The 24,559-nt window shown below is 38.3% G+C and overlaps 1 pseudogene; it reads right to left on the bottom strand.

Moving 5' to 3' along the window:
• Positions 6,264-23,899, bottom strand: LOC109839060 (annotated as a pseudogene).

The raw sequence follows: 24,559 nt of genomic DNA, 5'->3' as shown, positions 1-24,559 counted from the left end.
CAACATGCTCACGTCAATTAGCTCACATGCGTCAGTCAACAACTGCATGTCAGTCACGTCGCGCGCGTTGGTCAACATGCGCATGTCAGTTAGCTCGTGTGTCGGTCAACACGTGCACGTTAATCAACTCGCACGTGTCGGTCAACACGCTCATGTCAATCAACGTGCGCGCATCGGTCAACACGCGCACGTTAGTCAGCTCATGTTCGTCAATCAGCCTCAGCGAACCGTACAAGTCAACGGAACACCGAAATACGAAAAGAGAGAGAAAGTGTCTCAACTCGCGTAGGGGTGCAGGTCGCACGATTCACCAAGAGGTGAACCGTGGCCACGCGGTTCACCAAGAGGTGAACCGCGGCCTCGCGGTTCACCCATGGGTGAACCGCGACCGCGCGGGTCAGCACGAGTTGTTTCGCGCTGGTTTGACCCGAAAACGCGTTTCGATGGTTTTCGATAGGTTTTCTCAGGATTTATCTGTTCAAGGGGTTCCCAACTGACTTGATATCATCCCCAAACATAGTTAGGCCATTATTAACTGAAGATAAGGCCAAATCGCTCATTCTCATCCGAATACCCGCATATGAAGCCCTATAAATATGAGCTTAAGGCCTCCATTTTACGGATCTGGAATTTTATCAAGAGGGCGAGGTGTTGCTGGATTGAGGAGTCAAGGAGCATGAAATTTCAGCGAAGGTTAATCAGATCCTGGCAAACTTCTGCATAAAGAAGAAGGCTTTTGGAGCATCTGAACCCGTATCCCCCCGTCCATTTCTTGAGATTAGGCTTATTCTTAATCTCGGGAAGAGCTACTGATTTTGCTTGGTTGATTTCAGTGCTTTGAACAAATACTTCCTTGGTGAAGTAGGAGCTCTATCAATTTTTCGGTAACAGGATCTGATCCGCAGTCATCCACGGATATTAACATCCCCGGCACAAGCGAATGTTAGCCTCTTTGTTTTGATGATGTTTAACAAACAATTTACTTCTAATGTTGTTTGTCTAGTATTTGTGTTGTTTATTTATTATAGACAAACAACGAGTTAGAGGATGGATGGAATTGCGCATTCACGATCATATCCAATGGAGGTTGGTGGAATAGTAGAGTGAAGCAACATACATTCAAGTTAAAGATCTAATTTCAAGCTTCATCTGTAAAGTTTACCAAGTCGAGCTTAATGAAGATCAAGATTGCTTGGGTATATTAAGATTTAGGTTTATAATTGTGTGTAGATACTTTAAGCTCATATATTAATCACACACACATTTTGGTTTTGTATATATATAGTTATATATATACATATATATATTTTGGTTTGATTTCATAGATATGAAACAAATATATTTTCATATACATACTCATATGTTTCATTTTCTATTGTATTTGTAAAAATACTGTATTCATTGTTTATAGACTTTATAACAATAGTTTATATCTTTCTTTAAGTCTATAAAATCATTTTGTATTGCTTCAAAACATGGTTTAACCAAAATGTCAAAATTCACATGTTTACATTTTCATGTTTTGGCCTATTTTGTAAAATGATGATATTTTTTATTTGGGAAGTTCTTTTTGGAAACCAATCATTGTAGCATGTTTATTATCATGTCTACAATCATTCCTCAAAGTTTTACATTTTTTGGAATTTTTTTGATATTTTTAAATAGTGTTTTAAAATCAAAAAACTATTCAAAATTATAAAATTTCATATATCAGTTCACGGTCGACCGTGCCTGAGTCTTTTCCATAGTGGGCAGCAGAAACTTTCGCGGTCGACCGTCAATTTAAATAAAAGTTTAATAAGGGTTTAAGCTTGTTTAGTTTGTTTTAAGTTTGGGGTTTTTACAAAGAGAAGCTTACATCATTTGTTGAGGAGTTCATCTTTAATATTTCATCATCCTCTCTTTGTGTTTATAGAGAAGTTTTCTAACTCTTTTCTCTAGCAAATTTATTATTGATTTTCATATTCTTATTATTGCTAGTTTGCTATTTGAGTTAGATTTTATTTCACTCATTATTTACACACACCCACTTGAGCTCATTGTATTTTCATAAATAATATATTTGGGTTGGTGAGAGTTGTAACAATTGAGTGTGAGCTTTCATTGTGTTCTCATCCATATTAGAGAACAATCATTTGTTATATTGTGCTTATTGTGAGGATCACTTTGTAATACACTTGTACACCGAGAGAAGTGTGTGTGGTGAGAGTTGGGGATCATCCCAAGAGGAGTGGCGTCGGTTGACCAACCTAGGGAGAGGTGGTATCCGAGCACTTGAGGGAGACACGTCTAGGTCCAACACTTGAGAGGGTGTAGAGTGTGATTGCAAGAGTGTTGATTGTAAAGTTTTCGGTTAACTAGAAAACCGAGTGTGAGGTGTAAATGTTATTCAGGTGAACGTAGAAAACCCGGTTGTGATAGTGGAGATCTACTCGAGGTGAGGAGCAGAGACGTAGGTCAAGTGGTTAGACCGAACTCCGTAATCATATCGTTTTGTTTGTGATTGCATTGGCATTCTTATTCTTGTTTCATATCTTATATCGCCTTTGTGTATTGCTCTTCATATTGCCCTATCACTTTTGTAGATTGTTTATTTTACCCTTATGTAGTTTATATATCCTTGCATATATTTTTATCATATAGGATATATTTTATTGTTCATTTTGCTTATCCTAGCTCATATATATTGTAGTAATTTATACTTGCTAGGATAACTTATTAATTAATTTTAATTGGCATAAAATCAGATAAGATTAGCATAAGACCCTAATCACCGCCCTATAGGGTCTAACAGCGAAGACCCCACACAAGCAAGAGTTGATAATAGTTCTTGTGTTTATTTTCTAGAGAGTTGTAATCTATATTTTCGTAATTTGAATTCATTGCAAACGATTAAAGTTGTAATGGAATCGATAATGAAGACTACTTTCGATGGAAACAACATCGTAATAATCAGGTTCTGGTGTATATTGCCAATGGTACAGACTAAGTCTCATGATAACAGGAAGCATATAAAGGTTGATTGTCACTTCATTATGAAATGATATTGAGCAAAATGTCACTTCACATGTCAATTCAGTCAGTTGGTAGCAGTTTCCCTAAAACATTACCTTTTTTTTGGGGCAGGGTTGGGGGGAGGAATGGGAAGGGAATTTTTTACTTAGATTTAACTAGCTAAAAATGACAAGTCTATATGCTCTTCCAGCTTAAAAAGGAATGCTAGAATAATAGTTTGTAACTAGACCATCATTAAGACTTAATGTAATTATATTCTATTTGTTTTCGAGTGAAAATACCCCTCTCTTGGACTGTCATCTTTCCCAACATATAGTCAAAATACTGGGGGAGGTGGAATTATATGTCCTATATAAAACCTTCAAAAACAATACAACATACAAGCAGACATTTGATATTACATCATATAACCAACAAAAGTAGAAAAAAGAAAAATTATACAAAAGCAGTCATAATAAAGTCTAAAGGGAAGTGCAGTGCACTGTCAGGACTTACTGTTTGTATTGGTTCTGCAAGCACCTCCCACACCTAGTCCAGGTCTTCATTGAGACGAGACTCATTTACCTACACATGATGGAGAAGAAATAAAGAATTAAGAACCAAAGAGAGTTACAAAGCAGTGTAATTTCATGAGTCATGTCATTATTAAATATGTAATTTAGAATTAGCCACATTGATGGCACTATGTGAAAACTGTAAAATCAAAGTATTATTACTTTAAAATAATGAGCATTAAACTTCAAACTAATTTGGGAAAGTTTCAGAATAAACTTGATTAAATGTAGGGGTGGCAAATTATGACCCGACCCATCAACCTGACCTAACCCAACACGTTTATATTGGGTACGGGTCGAGTTATATGGGTCGGGTCATAAACGGGTCAACTTGAACTGACCCGTTTATTAGATGGGTAAATTAGGATTGACCCAAACTGACCCGTGTAACCTAATACTGACCCGTTTAATTCTAAATGGGTTGCAAACTCCAAATATGAAGATCATCTTCGTCGTCTTCATCCTCCTCCTTCTCCTCTCTCTCCTCTTCCTTCGACCCCTAGTTTCCCGCCAGGTCTAACGTCTCCGGCGCGGTCGACCGCATCTTAGCCCTCATCGATAGTGAGCTAGCGTTTCAATGGTCGAGGATAAGGGGAGGTCGGAGAAGGGGAGGAAATGGGTGCATGACGTGCTCTGCGACCTGGCGAGATGCGAGAAGATGGAGAACCTGTCGCTGTTGGGGAACTACTTCACCTCGATGGGGAAGAGCTGCTGGGATCTGGTCGAGAGCGGAGCTCTGGATCTGAGGAGAAACTACATTGCGGGGTTGAAGGGTCAGAGGTCAGCTTGGGAGTGCGCTAGTTTTTTCTAAAGCCCAGGTTCTGTCCGATTTTGACTTTTATGTCATGCGAGGATCAGAGGGATTGGGGGGTTCATCGGAGTGAGACGACGGCCAAAAAGGTGGGGACCGTGGTTTATAATGCTGTGAATAAGCGGTAACCTAATCCTTAATTAGGATTGTTTATTAAAAGTGTCAATCTCTTGTACTATAGCATATGATATTTATTATTTACTAAAAGTTTTATGCTCTATCCGAAAATATTCCCTCCCGTAAACTTATAAAAAATCCTATCTTTATTCAAAAATCCAAAAGATGCTACTTTTGAGAAACATTTCAAGATTATAGTATATGAGATTTAAGAAAACTTAGCAACGAAATAATCACAAAAAAGCAAAAAACAAGCATGTTGTCAATAAAAGGTAGGGCTTGTGTTCGTGAAAATTCCCTATCTAGGAAACTAAGAATGGAGATCTTTACCTTCGTAGTCGTGACTCCTTCTGAACTGCTCAGCGAAACCCTAAGTGGTTCGAATCGCCGAGGAAGGGTGGGCTGAATTCGAAACCTTAGCTGGCCCGATCGTCTGCTAATCGAAGTTGAAGAGGGAGAGGAGGAAAAGGGTGGCAAGAAAGTGAACGGGGCTCGAGGGGGTGATTAGAGCTTTTCCTTGGAGTTGCAAACGAGATCGAAACCCTAACCCTAGATTTTTAAGGGGGGAATTTGTTCAGGGTTTAGTGGAGCGGGAAAAAGGAGCCAACTTTTTTTTAAGGAATCAGATAGAGCGAGGAGCGAGCGCCTTGATTCATTTTATACGCGTTTCCTATGGACGTTAGGTTTACTTCATCAGGTAATTTCTTTAAAAGGAAGGTAAATGATGGATAATCTAATAATGCATATAGATTTTTGGCAAAACTTTGTTGTAGGTCCCTCATGTGCTACCCAAATATCTTTTTAGTCTTTTTGGATCATTAATATTTAGAAGTCGTCAACCACAGTCATTAATATTATCAATGTCATCAATCTATGTTCTTTTTGCAAATTTAGATGTTGATTTTGCATATTTTTATGTAAATTAGAGAAGCAACTGTATTTTTTGGATATGTATTCTCTTTACTTATGTGATAATTAAACACGGTCTAATTCTCTCAATCCTTACCATGTATCTCAATTCTAATAGATGAGATCACGCCACATAAATTTTCCACGGGATATTTTGATAGTTGTTTTCAAGTGTACTAGTAGTTTCAAGACCATACAGATATTAAATATTGAGAAAGTAGAACAGGACAACAACTAACTGCATCTAAATATGTAAAAAATAAGAAATCTATGTTGTGAACAAAAAGAGAATACTAGGGCAGAATCGCCCTACCAATACCAGTATTCCACACACAGGTTTGTTGATATTTATAGATTCAAGTACCCAGATACTTTATTTCAAAAGAAAAGAACACAAGAATATTGTTCAAATCACATAAACAAGAATTATTATTGCATCCTACAGAAGGGGTAGCAACCAAAAATCAATATAAATATAAGTGTCGAGGTAAACAAACTTCAAGTATTTCAAATGAAAACAAACTATCAAGGAGACAATTGATACAAGGGGGGAAAACCATCATGGGGGCATAAATCCAATAATCAAATCCCCCAACTTACAATATAACAGCCGAAGCATTCTGATTCCTGTATGTTGATCATAAATACAAGTACCGAGAGAATACAAAATACAATTGACACAAGGAGAATACAATGAACTTAGCAATACATGGAAGCATACCCGTGTTGCTTCTCCAGAATCCATTTCTAGTATTTGAAGGCTCCTGCTTGCAATTTTCTTCCTCCAGAACATTAGTAAAAGAACCAAATGAAACTGATTGCAGTGATCTAAAGATTACCCAACAATGCTACATCGGCTATAAAAGCCTGAACCCATTCATCAAATCCATATGATCATCGATAGACTTAAACAACTTCTCTGCTTCTCAAATGTATAACTAGGGAGTCAAATTCAAGAGAACGCTCTTTGCTTCTTCTGGCAATTGCAAACCATTAGTGAAGTTTTGAATGCTCTCCTTGCTGACAACTCTTCCTCTGGTGAGATCCTTCAGCTTCTCATATGCCTCTGGGACGTTGTATCTGCGCATAACCTAATGCAAGAAAATAAGAGAGAGTCCATCAGCAACAAGGGTCTCGTTTATTCTTTAATATTATTGGTTATTTCGATGTTAATTAAGCAAATGATAGTCTTGATAGTGTCTCGTTGGCAGATATTGTACGGAATATGGTGATGTCATGATGAAGAAGACTATCGTGCCATGATTTATTGCTAAGGTTGATTATCAAGTTATGGCTGTTGTTGCTTGAGGGATTATATTGATTAAATACCTTCATCAGGAGATAAGTGTGTTTCTACCTCAGGCTATGGAAATACATCCAAATAATCAGGTTCTGGCGTATATTGCCAATGGTACAGACTAAGTCTCATGAGAACAGGAAGCATATAAAGGTTGATTGTCACTTTATTATGAAATGATATTGAGCAAAATGTGACTTCACATGTCAATTCAGACAGATAGGAAACGGTTTCGCTAAAACATTACCTTTTTTTGGGGGGTGGTTGGGCGGGAGGAAGGGGAAGGGAATTTTTTGCTTAGATTTAACTAGCTAAAAATGACAGGTCTATATGCTCTTCCATCTTAAGAAGGAATGCTAGAATAATAGTTCATAACTAGACCATCATTGAGACTTAATGTAATTATATTTTATTTGTTTTCGAGTGAAAATACCCCTCTCTTGGACTGTCATCTTTCCCAACATATAGTCAAAATGCTGGGGGAGGTGAAATTAGATGTCCTATATAAAACCTTCAAAAACAATACAACATATAAGCAGACCTTTGATATTATATCATATAACCAACAAAAGCAGAAAAAAGAAAAATTATACAAAAGCAGTCATAATAAAGTCTATGTTGAATATTTTTTTTCAACAATCACACGGGCTGCTGTAGCAACCCATGTTTTTAATTTTTTATCAAAAGTGGTGGACCCAGCTGAAGAAAATTTAAGACGTGGGTCCCACGAGCATAGTAAAATAATATTATTTTATTAGTGCATAGTATTTTCCCAAACGCTACAAATAAACCCCAAATCCTTAAGGAAAATGCATTCCAAAAACAACAATCAATATATACAGATATATATGTTGTAGAATAGCTAGTGCTCGTAGGAACAGTGCCAAGACCGAGAAGGTCTTATAGATCAAGGAGATCTTTGCCTGATTGATCGAGAAGATCATTGTCTTATAGATCGAGGATATCTTTGCCTGATAGATCGAGGAGATCTTGATAGTACTGGGTCAGTGCACACCAAAGTACTAGACTGCTGTTCCTGGAAGCAATTTGGCCTTGGGATCATTGCACCGAAGTAGGCCAAATAATGCTTTAAGCACAGCGTTTTACAAACACACAGCAGATGAGTTGGAAAATTTTAAATTACTGCACTTTAGTTTTCTATTTAGTTTTTGCTGTTATATATCTGTATTATTCCAGATTTAACAATAGACACTAACAGTCTAAAGGGAAGTGCAGTGCACTTTCAGGACTTACTGTTTGTATTAGTTTTGCAAGCATCTCCCATACCTGGTCCAAGTCTTCATTGAGACTAGACTCATTTACCTACACATGATGGAGAAGAAATAAAGAATTAAGAAACGAAGAGAGTTACAAAGCAGTGTAATTTCATGAGTCATGTCATTATTAAATATGTAATTTTGAATGAGACATATTGATGGCACTGTATCAAAAATGTACAATCAAAGTATTATTACTTTAAAATAATCAGCTTTAAACTTCAAACTAATTTGGGCAAGTTTCAGAATAAACTTGATTAAATGTAGGGGTGGCAAATTATGACCCGACCCATCAACCCGATCCGACCCAACACGTTTATATTTGGTATGGGTTGAGTTATATGGGTCAAGTCATAAATGGGTCAACCCGAACTGACCCGTTTATTAGATGGGTAAATTAGGGTTGACCCGAACTGACACGTGTAACCCAATACCGACCTGTTTAATTCTAAATGGGTTGCAAACTCCAAATATGAAGATCATCTTCGTCGTCTTCATCCTCATCCTTCTCCTTTCTCTCCTCTTCCTTCGACCCCCAGTTTCTCGCCAGGTCCAGCGTCTCCGGCACGGTCGGCCGCGTCTCAGCCCTCATCGATAGCGGCCAATGTTTCAACGGTCGAGATCGATCGCGGTTCCGCTCGTACGAACGAGATCGGAGGAGGATAAGTGGAGGTCAGAGAAGGGAAGGAAATGGGTGCCTGACGTGCTCTACGACCTGGCGAGCTGTGGGAAGCTGGAGAACCTGTCGTTGTTGGGGAACTACTTCACCTCGATGGGGGAGAGCTGCTGGGATCTGGTCGAGAGCGGACCTCTGGATCTAAGGAGGAACTACGTTGCGGGGTTGAAGGGTCAGTGGTTAGTCTAGGAGTGTGCTGGTTTTTTTCTAAAGCCCAAGTTCTGTCCGGTTTTGACTTTTATGTCGTGCGAGGATTAGAGGGATTGGTGGGTTCGTCGGAGTGAGGCGACAGCCAAAAAGCCAGGGACCATGGTTTATAATGTTGTAAATAAGCGGGAACCTAATCCTTAATTAGGATTGTTTATTAAAAGGATCAATCTCTTGTACAATCTATGTAGCAGTATTGCATGTTTAGACTTTTGATTGTCGAAAGAGTCAAAAGAATTTCATCTTGATCTATATAGTATCCACGATATTGAACTGAGATTTGATAAACGGGTCATTCGGGTAATATGGGTCGGGTCGGGTAACCCGTTTAATAAATGGGTCGGATCGCACTGACTCATTTGTTAAACGGGTCGGGTCAGATCACACTTATACGGGTTGGTCCAACTATGACCCTACCCAACCCAACCCGACCCATTTGTCACCCCTAATTAAATGTTAACATTAGGATTGTCTTTATACGTCGGCAGCATATTGAGCAAAAAAGGAGCTTTTGCCACTTTTAGATGTATCTTTCTTCGCATCAACTACTCGGACATACAGACAGAATTTTTTCAAAAGAATCATGCCAGATATCATAGTTATGGATCCCAAATAATATATCTAAAGAAAATTGAAAAGGATAGCAAAGACATAGTTCATACAATATTTTTGAGGGAAATGCTTAGTACAATTTTAGAAAAGAAATACTTATATAGAAAAAAAACTAAAACATCCGTAAAATCATATATATTATTAGATTGATGTACATTGGAAAGAAATTATGTTGACAGCAAGACAAGAATTCACCTTGAAATGAATCCACATTTCTATGATCTTGTAATTCACAGAATTTAGCATCTTGCATTAGTGACGAATTCAAATTCAACATACGCCCAACCCAAATAGTTAAAGCAAGAACAGAACAAACAACATACTTGAAGCAAAGAACGACGACAGCGGCACATTTCCTACCAATAACACATTTAGCTTTATATCTAATTCTCTAGTGATAACCATCTCATGCAGATTTTACTTCTAACCTGAAGCTTTTGGATTCCTTGTAGTGCACTTTTGTATGCCAAGAGAGAATACCCAGATCCAATACCCAAATTCCTCAAAATAGTAGAATCGGTCAAAGCCCTCTGTCAATGATTACACATGCAATAAGTATAGTATCACTTTACCAAAATGAAACACTAAGACGTATTTTTTGAACTGTGATATAGCACTGAACTTCACATTAGGTACTCCTCAAGAACTATGAGTAAAGATGGAAAAGTAAATGATACACACCTGCATACGAGAGATGGGAAATTTCGAGCTGAGAGCTAGTAGATAAAATAGCATTAGCCAAACACAAGTTGCCATCACTATTCTCAAAATCAATGGGATTAACTTTATGAGGCATAGTTGAAGATCTAATCTCCCTCGCCTTGGTCATCTGGAAAGCAAAATTATCTTGAAATTGTTTAGTTTGAAATTTGAAGTTTGGGAGCTAAAATAAGTCCTAATATTTTAGGGGTATAGTGGTCAAGCATAAGAAAGTTACCTGCTTAAAATAACCTAACGAAATATAGCTCCATACATCCTGATCAAAATCAGTCAGGATGTTATTAAACTGAACAACTGCATTGAAAAGCTTTGCGATAGTCATGTGGCTCAATCTGTATACGGGGCAAGCAACAGGCTCAGATAGAGAGTATGCATGCAAGCCAAGTGTCATTCAATTATAGGCCACATTGATGTAACTTTCAGACAACACAAACTTAACAAAATTATTAGCTGGCGCTGCAATTCCATTATTATTTATGCACTAACTGGTTGGTGTAGAATAGGCTAATTGATAAATGTACTGTAATCCCAAGATAGATGGATAACCTGCAAGTGTATCTACTTATTATCAAGCATGCACATGATAGTATCTACTTACTATATGAATCACCTTTTGTAAACTCTTGAAACATGAAATGGCAAAAACAAAACCAACATTTCAGTCACCTGAGTCGATTGCAAAACTCATATTAAAGAAAATCCCGAGGCTCTATTAGTTATACACTTTTGCAGTTTGTATAGTTGCCTAAATCTTCACGAAGACTGTTTACTAGTAAACTAGTTCAAGCAGAGAACAATGAATACAAGCAGCAGTGTCCAAAAAGTACAGGCAAATAAAGTACTCCTCCTATTAATGAAACATTTCCAAGTCATCCACAAAGATAAAACCATATCAAAATCGTCTATGCACTACTTAATTACGCAAAAAAAAGATCCATCAAGCGGTAATGAATTAGATAGGTAAAACCTTGCAAAGAGAAAAGTAGTAGAAGTAAATAAACATGCCTGCGTCACGTAACGGTTGGCACCTAACCCCAAAGAGGTCATGAACTCAGCTACAACAGTTGGCCATTCAATATCAAGATATGCAACTTTATGTGCATTGTAGTTTCCAACAGCTCCAGCACACTTGCCCAATATTTGCACTTCTATAAAGGTCTTCCCTACTTCACTTAGTCTGATAGCAAAATTTACCATCTCCTTTCCCAAAGTAGTGGGTGAAGCAGGCTACAAAGGGAGTTAGAAGATATCAGAACTAAACCACATAAACCTATTACAAAAGCAAATCATTTATTCCTGTAGCATAACGATGAAAATTATCAATATGATATTCTAGCTGCTTTGAGCAGTCAACTTAGTATATGTCCGCTTCTAATATTGGCCATGTCACGCCCCGGCCTGACGGACCCATTGGTACGGTACAAGCTGTGGGACCCAACTAGTGTAACGTGTTGTTTGGCTCAATCTACTGCCAAAATCGACTAACCGATGTTACACTTAAATAATTTAAGCCACTTAAATTCTCACTCATTTCCTGATGTTGGACTAAATAGGAGTGTCACAAACACCCTGTTGTATGCAGCGGAACCGAAGGCACACAAATACAAACGAGATTGGAATACTTATCAACAACCAAACAAGTAACACAAATGCAAGACAACAGATTTTACGTGGTTCGGCAAATCTGCATATGTCCACGGGAGCGGCACAATAATTTCTTATTAATAACAAGAAATTATAAATAAGAGAGAGGATCTCAAACTTTAGATCTCTCAAACAAATACCAATTGATTTTAATCTAAAATCAATGCTCAAACACTCTCTCTCTATTATAATAACTTCCCAAATTAATATTCACCAACCCCTTCTCAACAGTAATTGAGAATAGGGACAAAAGGGAAAAAAATCAAAAATTTCCCAAACTACAGAGAGAATGGAAGCTTAAGAAATTGCCGCCGCCAATCTCTTCTTCTCTCTTTGATCTCGCGCTCACTAATTCACGCACAAATAGGGTTTCCCTTTTATAGGGAAACCCTAGGGCAGTCGGTCTATGCACTCCAGCTGGCTCCAACCACGCACAGGCGAGGTTTACGCTGCTACAGGCAAGATCATAGATGAGGGCGACATCAACAGGCGATATCCGCTACAGGCGAGTTCGATCCACGCAGCAGGCGAGATCCGCTCGCCTCCCAAGCTTGACCTCACCACACACTTCGCCTGCGATCTCGAACAGGCGACTTTCCATGCCTCCTCAACTTCGCCATCGACCTCTACAGGCAATCTTCCTAGCCTCCTCAACCTCACCATCTATGGCGAACTTCGATCTCGGGTACGATCTTCTACAAATCTCTACCTCAACGAACGTTTTCCCAAAACTGAGCCGACACCAACCAAGCAAATGTCCCACTTGTTGCGTCCAGTACGAAGTGAAACAATTCACGACAACAGACTCAATCCACATAAGTCAAGAACCAAATGAGAATAAGACCATTCTCCAAACGTCGATGTCTACTCACCAAATCGGTTGCATCATAAAGACTTGCCTATGTATCCTTTTGTCCTAGGAATCAAGCCTTCACGTAGTTCACCACATAGCCTCCAAAGGACCTCAACAGCGAAGAATGTTTAACAATTGCAAACAATGACCAAATTTTACTCCAGTGACAACTTTGGTCAACATATCTGTCAGATTGTCCTTTGTGTGCATCTTCTCCAATCTGACGTCCATCATCCAATACGTATCGAACAAAATAGAATCTGACATCAATGTGCTTTGTGGAGCATGATACACCTGGTTCTTGGCTAAATAGATAGCTGACATGCTATCAAAATGTACCCTGATGGTATCCTATGCAATCCCCAGGTCATCCAATAACCCCTGTAACCACAAAGCCTCATTCACAGTTTCAGTGAACGCCATATACTCTGCCTCCATAGTGGAGAGAGCCTTTGTAGACTAAAGTGTACATCTCCAACACATCGGTGCTCCTGTTAGTGCAAACACATATCTAGTAGTAGACCGACGTTTGTCAAGATCCCCCGTATAATCGGAATCCACATAACCAATACAATCCTGTCCATTCTTCCCATTCTTCTCGAATACTAGACCAACATCCACGGTACCTTATACATACCATAGAATCCACTACACGGCCTCCCAATGACCCTTCCCTGGGTCGTGCATATACCTAGATACCATGCTCATAGTCTATGACAAATCTGGCCTTGTATACACCATCGCATACATCTAGCTACCCACCGCATTGGCATATGAAACTTTGGACATGTATTCATGGTCCTCAACTGAAACAGGTGACATCTTAGCTGATAGCTTAAAGTAGGGAGCTAATGGAATACTCACCACCTTAGTATTGCCATCATAACTGAATTTCTTCAGCATCTTCTGTAAGTAACTCCTCTGTGTCAACTTCAGCCTCCCTTCACCCTGTCTCTCTCAATCTCCATACCTAATATCTTCTTTGCTTCTCCAAGATCCTTCATCTCAAATTCGAATGACAGTTCCTTTTTCAACTTTCTAATAGCTGAAGTAGTCCTGGAAGTAATCAGCATATCGTCAACATATAACAGCAAATAAATATACTCACCATTCTGTAGCATGTGCATGTAAACACACAGGTCATATAGGCTTCTCGTGTATCCTCGGCCAATATTGAAGTCGTCGAATCTCTTGTACCATTGCCGTGGCGATTGATGGCTTCTCGTGTATCCTCGGCCAATATTGAAGTCGTCGAATCTCTTGTACCATTGCCGTGGCGATTGATTCAATCCGTAAAGAGACTTCTTCAACTTGCATACTAATTCTTCCTTTCCTGCAGCTTTAAACCCCATAGGTTGTGTCATGTAGATCTCCTTTTCTAAATCTCGCTGTAGAAAGGCTGTCTTAACATCCATCTGGACCAAATCCAAATCCAACTGTGCCACTAATGCCAATAGTATTCTTATCTACGAATGCTTTACAAGAGGTGAGAATACCTCATTGTAATCTATGCCCTCAAGCTGGGCATACCCTTTGGCAACCAATCTGGCTTTATACCGAATGTCCCCAATAGAAGATCCTTCTTTCTTCGCATATACTCACTTGCATCCAATAACCTTATTATCCTTCTATAGCTTTGCAAGTTCCTAAGTGTCATTCTAATGAAGAGACTACATCTCTTCCTCCATAGCTTCCCTCCACCTCATCGAATCAGAGCTTGACTCTGCTTCCCTGAATGCAGAAGGAACCAAATCATCAACGATTTCTGTTGATAAAGCATATGCAACCATGACATCATCATATCTAGCTGGCCGACGAATGTTTCTTCTTGGTCTATTAGCTGCAATGAACTCGTAAACATAACCCTGTTTCTGAGTCCTAACATCCACTGTATCCTCCACTTGCCTGTCTGTCATATCATCTCCTCCAAGTGTCACCTCTGTAGGAGTCTTAATAGATACAGTGCTATCTAAAGTCTGTGGAGTCACATCTTCCACCACCTGCTGCGATACCCCCTAGTCTGACCTTCCTCCACCTGCTAAGGAATCTAAGACCTCATCATGTGAGCCTCATCAAACGTGACATCTCTGCTAATGATCATCTTCTTGTCTTTTGGATCCCACAACTTGAAGCCTTTAACTCCATCTCTAAATCCCACAAAGACTGCTTTCCTCGCCCTCGGATTCAATTTATCATCACTAACATGGTAATAAGAAGGACACCTAAATATCTGAAGCGACTTATAGTCACTAGTTACCGAACCAGACCAACGTTCCATAGGAGTCTTTCCATGTATCGTAGTGCACGGCAACCTAGTTACGAGATGGCTTTCATAAACCAATGCATCGGCCTAAAAGGATCTTGACAATCCACTCTATATCATCATACATCGCACCTTCTCCAGCAAGGTACGGTTCAACCTTCCAGCCACCCTGTTTTGTTGCGATGTCTCATGAACTGTGAAGGGTCGCCTAATGCTGTGATCCTAGCAAAACTGTAGAAACGGATCACTCTTGTACTCACAACCATTATTCGAACAGAGTACATTCACCTTTCTACCTGTCTGCAGCTCCACTTTCTTCATCCACTCCACAAATATATCCAAGACCTCATGTTTATGCTACATGGGGTATACCTAAATCCTCCTGGAATAATCATCAATGAAAGTGACAAAATAATTAGCCCCACCATGAGATGTGTTCATAGAAGGACCCCAAACATCAGTATGAACATAATCCAACATACCTTTGGTATTGTGAATTGCGGTGTCGAATTTCACTTTTGTCTTCTTCCTAAGTATGCAATGTTCATTCATCTCCATCTTAAAGGTGTTTGCACTCTTCAATAGCCCCTGTTTCGCCAATACCTACAGGGACTTATCACCATTGTGTCCCAATCTCATATGCCATAAGCTGATAGTATCTTTCTCTGTAGTAATCGAAGCTGCCAGACCCCCTGTTACTGTCTTGCCCTTCAAGTTGTAAAAGTTGTTTTCCCTGACACCTCGCATCACCACCGTGGACCCCTTTGTGACCTTCAGAGTTGAATTCTCCAAGATCACCCTATAGCCAGCTGCCTCCAAAGTTCCAAGTGAAATAATATTCTTCGTCAATCGAGGAACGAATCTCACTTCCTTCAACTCTCTAGTCACCCCGTCTCGGTTTACAAGTTCACCGAAAACTCTCACACTACACAATCACTCAACAATCACACTTTACACACTAAGTGTAGGAACCTAGCCCATGTCCTCCTCCTCAAATGCTCGATTACAACCTCTTCCTAGGTTCATCAATCGACGTCACTCCTATTGGATTTGACCCTGTCTCTCTCTCCTCACACTTCTCTCGGTGTACAAGTGTATTACAAGTGATTCTCACAAATAAAAGTTAAGTACAATGATTTGTTCTCAATTAACAAGTGAGAACACAATGAAGCTCACACTCACTAAATCACACCTCACAACCCACAATATATAATATGGAAATATCAAGCTCAATAAGTGTGTGTGATAATAGTGAATCAAACTCAATAAATAGCTTAATGAATATAGCTAATCAAATGAAAGTGAGATAATAAGCTATATGGAAAGAGTTTAGAAAAACTTCTCAATGAACAAGAGGAGCTGAAGAATATGATCCCAATGGAATATGAGAGCCTCTTCTTGTTGTAGAAAACTTTCTCTTGAAAACAGATTAACGAAACACTTCTTAAACAGCTCTTAAACGCGATTAATATCTTGCTAAACAGTAAACTTGGATTTCTTGATCATTAGAGAAGAAGAGCAGCAATGGGGTATATATAGCACCCCAATACAACAGCTAGAAATAAGAAAAAGACCAAAAACCCAATTTGAAAAACTAGCCGTTAGGCTCAGTTTGTCAACACGTCGGTCGACCGGTACGGTCGACCGATTAGTTCAAAAACCCTGAGAAAACATGTTTTGAAGCTGGCGGTCGACCGACGCAAAATTCGGTCGACCGAAGTCGACCGGAAAAACACTTGAAAGTTTCTCAGAAACCAGACAACCGTCGGTCGACCGTATCGGTCGACCGAAATCTGACATGGGCAGAAAAACAGGTTTTGGGAAGTTTTGGAAATTCGTTAAAATATCAATTCATATCCAAAAATAGTGAAACTTTGGGGAAAGTTTATAAATGATGAAATGAACATGTTTGAAAAGGAATTTTTGGAAAAACAAATTTCGTTTGTGAAAACTACCTGTTTTTGAAAAATGCTTAGAAAACCTGTATTTTTATGAAAGTGAAAGTTGATACAGGACTTGTAAATATTCATATATATATTGTGCATATAATATATGTATATAACAAAGTATGAGAGAGCTGTAAACAAGAGATAAAGATATTTTAACAACGTTTAATGAAAAATCATCTATATGATAGAAAACGTCAAAAATCGTGTTAAGTGTATATATATTGAGCTTAGATATCATCATACCATATATGTAAGTAAACTAAACAAATACCTAGGTAAATCCACGCTGATGAACTTGAATCTTTAACGCTGTGTTGAAATACCTGAAAAGAGAACATGAACACAAAACACTAGAAAACTTATTAGTAATAAATTGTTTGTCAAATCATCATCAAAACTATAGGGTCAACACCCGTCACACATCCTGATCCAGACTGTACCAATACCACCGATAGGGCATACGTGGTCATTACCCATGAGCACGACATGCCCTCTTTCCAACTCCTCAAAGCTGGAGAACCAATCCCTCCTGTAGCAAATATAGTATGTAGCACCTGAATCCAACATCCACTCCGTAGAGTCGGCATAACAAACTGATGGTAATGCTGGGCATGAATAGCTCGAAGAATCTGTATCTGAATAATCGCCACTAGATTTATCAATATACACTTCTGAAGCCTGTACGTCTTTCCCCTTATTCTTCTCGGCTCTTTCCTTTAACTTTGGGCAGTCGATCTTCCAATGTCCCTCTTCTTTACAGAAGTGACATTGATTCCTACCAACACTCTTATAGCCACCTCCTTGCTTCGACTTGGAGTGATTAAATGGACGGCAGTTTGGACTACGGCCTGTCACTACCAATGCATCTCCTGATGCCTTCTCGGAGGGTTTACTATCTCTCTTCCTCAACTCATAGTTCACCAATGCTGAGGTCACCTTCTTTTAGTGGACAGTGGTTCTACCATTGATCATCGTAAGGACAAATGTACCGAAATCATCCTCTGGCAATGAACATAGCAACAACATCACCTTATCTTTATCCTCTACTATGATATCCACATTGGCCATATCTGATCACAATTTTGTGAAGTTATTGACATGTTCTCTAATGGAAACTCCCCTCTTCATTTTGAATTAGTAAAACCTCTTCTTCAAGTGAATTCGATTCTCAATGCTCTTCGTAAGGTACTTCTCATTGAGTGTTTCCCACAACCGTTTTGCCGATGTCTTGTTCATCACATCATAGATCAAATCCGGCATCAAACATGATCGAAAAACCCCATACGCTCTACTATTTATTTTCTTCCAAATCTTATCCTCCATGTCTTAAGGTTTCTCTTGTAACTCAAGAGTCTCCTCCAAATGTTGGGCGTCTAATGCATCCATCACTTGACACCTCCACAAATCGAAATTTATCTTGCCATCAAATTTTTGAACATTAATTTTTGTATTATTAATGCTCAATCCTTGTATCACCTTTGAAAGAGACGATCCCGATGTACTTGTTTCACCCATGTTATAATCCAATCTCTTCAAACGAGAATCTGAAGCCCTAGCTTTCTTCTCCAAATCGAACACCAAGTCAAACTCGGAGCTCTGATACCACTTGTTGTGCGCAGCGAAACTGAAAACACACAAATATAAATGAAATTGGAATACTTATCAACAACCAAACAAGTAACACAAATGCAAAACAACAGATTTTACGTGGTTCGGAGAATCTGCCTACGTCCACGAGAGCGGCACAATAAGAGAGAGGATCTCAAACTTGAGATCTCTCAAACAAATAGCAATTGATTTCAATCTAAAATCAATGCTCAAACACTCTCTCTCTATTACAATAACTTCCCCAATTAATATTCACTAACCCCTTCTCAACAGTAAATGAGAACAGGGACAAAAGGGAATAAAAATCAAAAATTTCCCTAACCGCAGAGAGAACGGAAGCTCAAGAAATTGTCGCCGCCAATCTCTTCTTCTCTCTCTGCTCTCGCACTCACTAATTCGCCCACGAATAAGGTTTCCCTTTTATAGGGAAACCCTAGGGCGGTCGGTCTATGCGCTCTAACTACGCTGCAGCTGGTGCCAACCACGCACAGGTAAAGTTCACTCCAATGCAGGCGAGATCATAGGAGAGGGAGACATCAACAGGTGAGATCTGCTACAGGCGAGTTTGATCCACGCAGTAGGCGAGATCCGCTCACCTCCCAATCTCGACCTCGCTACACACTTCGCCAGTGATCTCGAACAAGCGACTTTCCTTGCCTCCTGAACTTCGCCATTGACCTCTACAGGCGATCTTCCTCGCCTCCTAAACTTTGCCATCGAAGGCGAACTTTGATCTCAGGTACGATCTTCTACACACCCCACCTTAAATAAGCGACGTCCTCGCGAACTTTGATCTCAGGTACGATCTTCTACACACCCCACCTTAAATAAGCGACGTCCTCATCGTGACATGATAATTGGCACATCTCGGTATCACTAAGTTATATGGACTCTAGAGGTGGCTCCCATCGCACTCACGATGATAATTGGCACATCTCGGTATCACTAAGTTATATGGACTCTAGAGGTGGCTCCCATCGCACTCACGTAATATAGCACTTAGCCTCGCATAGCACTTAGCTTCACACTTCCGACTCACAACTGCTATGATTCAATTTGTCACACCCCGGGCCGCCGGGCCCATTGGTACAATACAAGCCATGGGACCCACCTAGTGTAACACGTTTGGCTCAACCCACTACCAAAATCAACTAGCCATGTTACACTTGAGTCTTGGGCATACCTATTCAAGCAACTTAACTTCTCACTCATTTTCTGATGTAGGACTAAATAAGAAACAAAGACATGATTATATTATTTTTAACCTTCAGATTGAAAAGGTTCCATTCATTTTATTTCATAGCATCAAGCTAAAAACTCATGAACAAAGGAATGTAGAACATGTCCTGCAAACATATATGAACGAAGATAGATGTTTTTCTTTGAGTACTCCCACTTCTCTAATCCTTCTCTAAACGTGCTCTTGTCAGTTGCATCCCGTCTCCATTTAGGATAAATTTTATTAATTTAGGATTGCTAAATAATTTAGTTCATGGAAATGAAAAAGAATTTTTCTTTTTCCTTGAAGCATTCTCTGCATTTTCTTAGTCTAATAGCTTCTGATTCTTTTTTTAATCAATATATACAATAAACTATGTCCTTCTATGTGTAAACACAAATAAAAGGGAAATATAAGATTTTCAATTATGCTTATATAGCATTAAAGTTTTTGTAGATAACATCTAATCAACAAAAAGTTAGTATTCCGTTATAACAAGAGTTGCCTCTCATCTAGAACTGAAAATATCTGTCCATGAGTGTGAGACAACATGGAGATATGAGCATTTTCCTTCGCTAATTTGCATATTGCATCCAACAACTCAATCATCACAAGAAATATGACAGTGTTGAATGCTTCCTTTAGTGCTAATGCATGGGCTTAATTATTTATATCCTCTGATGTACAAGCAAAATGGAAAAACTCCAGTACCTAAAAAGTTTTTTTGTAGAATCTGATGTCAAATATTAAGCATCAAATGAAATCTTTGAAATCACAGTTAGTCGTAGTTACAAAAAGAGGAAGCATAGAGTACACACAACAAGGAACATCAAAAACTCACTTCAGCAATCTCAGCATTGGATTGACATTTCTGTTTCAAGAAGTATTCCACTGCCTTAACATCGTGGTTAGTTACTTTTTCAATCTTTTTCACTTCCAAAGCATCAGCTTTGCTGAAGCCACTAACTATACTTTCTAAATAAGACCTGGCATTCTCGCTAAAACTTGAACCTCCTTGATTTTAGGTATTTCTATTAATTTTAGCAACCATTTTACCTAAAAAAGAATCGCTTCAGATTAGCATTTTGCACTAAGTAGCCAACATGAAAATAACTACAGTGGCCAGCTTTGTCAGATCATGATGGGTAATGGAGAAAGTAGTAAACCTTTTTTACTTGTATGTTACCTCTTTCTCCATTACCCAAGATATGACTACACTATGACAAGTTTTAATGAAGACTGCTACTTATATCAAAGTAGATACTAGACGTTTTGTCAGATTGTAAAAGAAAGAACACTAATAAGCATGACCTAAATAAACAATGTTCGATGGACTCATACAGAAACTGCTAATACAACATCATGTGCAAATTTATTAGAAGAGGGGTACTATTGTCAGATATGCATATCAAATATAAATATCCCAACGGTTCACAGAACATTTTAGGCACAAGTTTAAACCTTTTTAGCTAACTAAGGCTTTAAACCTTTTATCTAAATACATGGGGACATATTATGATTTGTATGAAAGACGAACACGGATATCCAATCAGCAACCACAGTTTCTTCATGGTTTACCAGAAACATTTCTTTATCATTCGCTACAAAAATGATTGTATAATCTACATTATAAATATGAAACCATTATTATTAAAAAAACATAATGTAAGACTAACACTGTGCACTGGTGTTGAATAAAAAAGCACTAATTAAATATCTATTCTTACAGGAGAATTTAATGAAAGTTACCTCGACCATTACATGGTAACGGATTAACCCATATTCACTAAAGAATGGGTGCAAATCCTTGACTTTCTGTAAATATCGGCCATCTAAAGGTGATAGAGCCATAATTCTAAAAGACTCAAGGTCAACAACCTCCTCTTCACGATGGTGCTTCATCTAAAATATTAAAGTTCACACAGCCAAAACATATTCAACCAGTTGTCCAAATATGAGGAAAATTAAAGAAAAAGGATCATCAAAAAAACTAGATCTTTCCGGATCAAATTTATCATCATTGAAGATTCATAAGCCCAATTATTGGATTGAATATAGCTCACTATAAATTGGGGACTGCCAAAGGATCATCTCAATTTTTTTAAAAAAATTAAGAACCTGAAATTCAAAATACAACAGTGGAAGCCTTACATTACAAATTCAGAAGAAGAAAAAAAAAGTGACCTATAGCATATGATATTTATTATTTACTAAAAGTTTTATGCTCCATCCCAAAATATTCCCTCCCGTAAACTTATAAAAAAACCTATCTTTATTCAAAAATCCAAAAGATGCCACTTTTGAGAAACATTTCAAGATTATAGTATATGAGATTTAAGAAAACTTAGCAACAAAATAATCACAAAAAGCAAAAAACAAGCATGCAGTCAATAAAAGGCAAGGCTTGTGTTCGTGAAAATTCCCCAGCCAGGAAACCGGGAATGTAGATCTTTATCTTCGTAGTCGTGACTCCTTCTAAACTACTCAACGAAACCCTAAGTGGTTCGAATCGCCGAGGAGGGGTGGGCTGAATCTGAAACCCTAGTCGGCATGATCGTCTGCTGATCGAAGATGAAGAGGGAGAGGAGGAAAAGGGTGGCAAGAAAGAGAACGGGGCTTGAGGGGGTGATAAGAGCTTTTCATTAGTGTTGTAGACGAGATCGAAACCCTAACCCTAGATTATTAAGGGGGGATTTGTTCAGGGTTTAGTGGAGCGGGAAAAAGGGGCAGCCTTTTTTTTAAAGGAATTGGAGAGAGCGAGGAGCGAGTGCCTTGATTCACTTTATACGCGTTGCCTGTGGAGGTTAGGTTCAGTTCATCAGATATTTTCTTTAAAAGGAAGGTAAATGATCGATAATCTAATAATGTATATAGATTTTTGGCAAAACTTTGTTGTAGGTCCCTCATGTGCTAGCCAAGTATCTTTTCGGTCCTTTCGGATCATTTATATTTAGAAGTCGTCAGCCACAGTCATTAATTTTATCATTGTCGACAATCTATGTTCTTTTTACAAATTTCTGTAAAATATTGTTGAGGAGATCACATGGCTGCCACGTTAGAAAACATTAGTTGCAAGTTTCATACAAACGTGTATGTTGAACTTGTGATTTCACTAAATTTTCTGCTGAACATGGCAGGGTCGGATCATTTTCACGTCAGCAAAATCTGATGACGAATGTAATGTTAAGAATCACGACTGTTAACTTTCATCAAATATTAAAGATGCTAACAGTATTTGGGTGGTAGTGGTACATTCCGTTATAAGTGAAAGAATTTTTACTTGTAGAAATAATCAGGCTGTTTTTTGTATGTCCGCTTGCTTACTGCAATACAAATAGCTCATTTTTCTTTTCTTTTTTTTTAATTTTTTTCTCTTTTTTTCATTTCTCAAAACACTTCATACTTATCATAATAATAGTTGCATGAGATCCCAAGCTATATGCACTATTTTTGAGAAAAGAACAGAATATTAGGCTAATGAAACTTAGGTTAATTTAAGTAGTAATGAGCAAAACTTGATATAACAGCTATCACGAAATTCAACAGAACAATAAACTTTTTACTGTCAACAGGTTTTGCCAAATATTTACTCTTCAAGTTCAAAGCAAACTAATCTTTTGAGGCACATTAGAGAAAGAATTAGAGTGATTTTTGTAAGTGATTTTTGTTTTTGCATATCTAGATGTTGATTTTGCATATTTTGATGTAATTAGAGAAGCAACTGTATTTTTTGGATTTGTATTCTCTTTACTTATGTGATAATTAAACAAGGTCTAATTCTCTCAATCCTTACCACGTATCTAAATTCTTATAGACGAGATCATGCCACATAAAATTTCTACCGGATATTTTGATAGTTGTTTTTAAGTGTACTAGTAGTTTCAAGACTATACAGATGTTAAAGATTGAGAGAGTAGAACAGGACAACAACTAACTGCATCTAAATATGTAAAAAAACAAGAAATCTATGTTGTGAACAAAAAGAGAACATAACTAAGATTCATGTGTGTTGATCACAAATACAAGTACCAGGAGAATACAAAATACAATTGACACAAGGAGAATACAATGAACTTAACAATACATGGAAGCATACCCGTGTTGCTTCTCCAGAATCCATTTCTAGTATTTGAAGCCTCCTACTTGCAATTTTCTTCCTTCGGGGCATTAGTAAAAGAACCAAATGAAACTGATTGCAGTGATCTAAAGATTACCCAACAATGCTACATGCTTATTCAATTTTGTTTTTCTTTTGTTAATTTACCCTTGCAAGCTTACACAATAATACAAACATAAACAGTTTGTGGTATCAACTGCCTTTGCTCATAATGAAAATGCAATGGGGAAGTAACATGAACCGCAAATAGTTCAATTAGTAAAATTTTCATCTCGTTGATTCAACGTTTGTTTCAACGGCTATAAAAGCCTGAACCCATTCACCAAATCCACATGATCGTCGATAGACTTCGACAACTTCTCTGCTTCTCCAATGTATGACTGGGGAGTCAAATTCAAGAGAACGCTCTTTGCTTCTTCTAGTGTGTTCCTTCAGCTTCTCATATGCCTCTGGGACGTTGTATCTATGCATAACCTAATGTAAGAAAACAAGAGAGAGTTCATCAGCAACAAGGGTCTCTTTTATTCTTTAATATTATTGGTTATTTTGATGTTGATTGAGCAAATGATATTCTTGATAGTGTCTCGTTGGCAGATATTGTACTTTTATTGGAGGAATATGGTGATCTCACGATGAAGCAGACTATCGTGCCATGATTTATTGCTAAGGTTGATTATCAAGTTATGGCTCTCGCTGCTTGAGGGATTATGT

The sequence above is a fragment of the Asparagus officinalis genome, chromosome 4 (genome assembly GCF_001876935.1).
Source record: "Asparagus officinalis chromosome 4, Aspof.V1, whole genome shotgun sequence".
Classification (NCBI taxonomy): Eukaryota; Viridiplantae; Streptophyta; class Magnoliopsida; order Asparagales; family Asparagaceae; genus Asparagus; species Asparagus officinalis.
The sequence above is the reverse complement of the archived record's forward strand: the minus strand, read 5'-3'. Positions and strand labels throughout refer to the sequence as shown.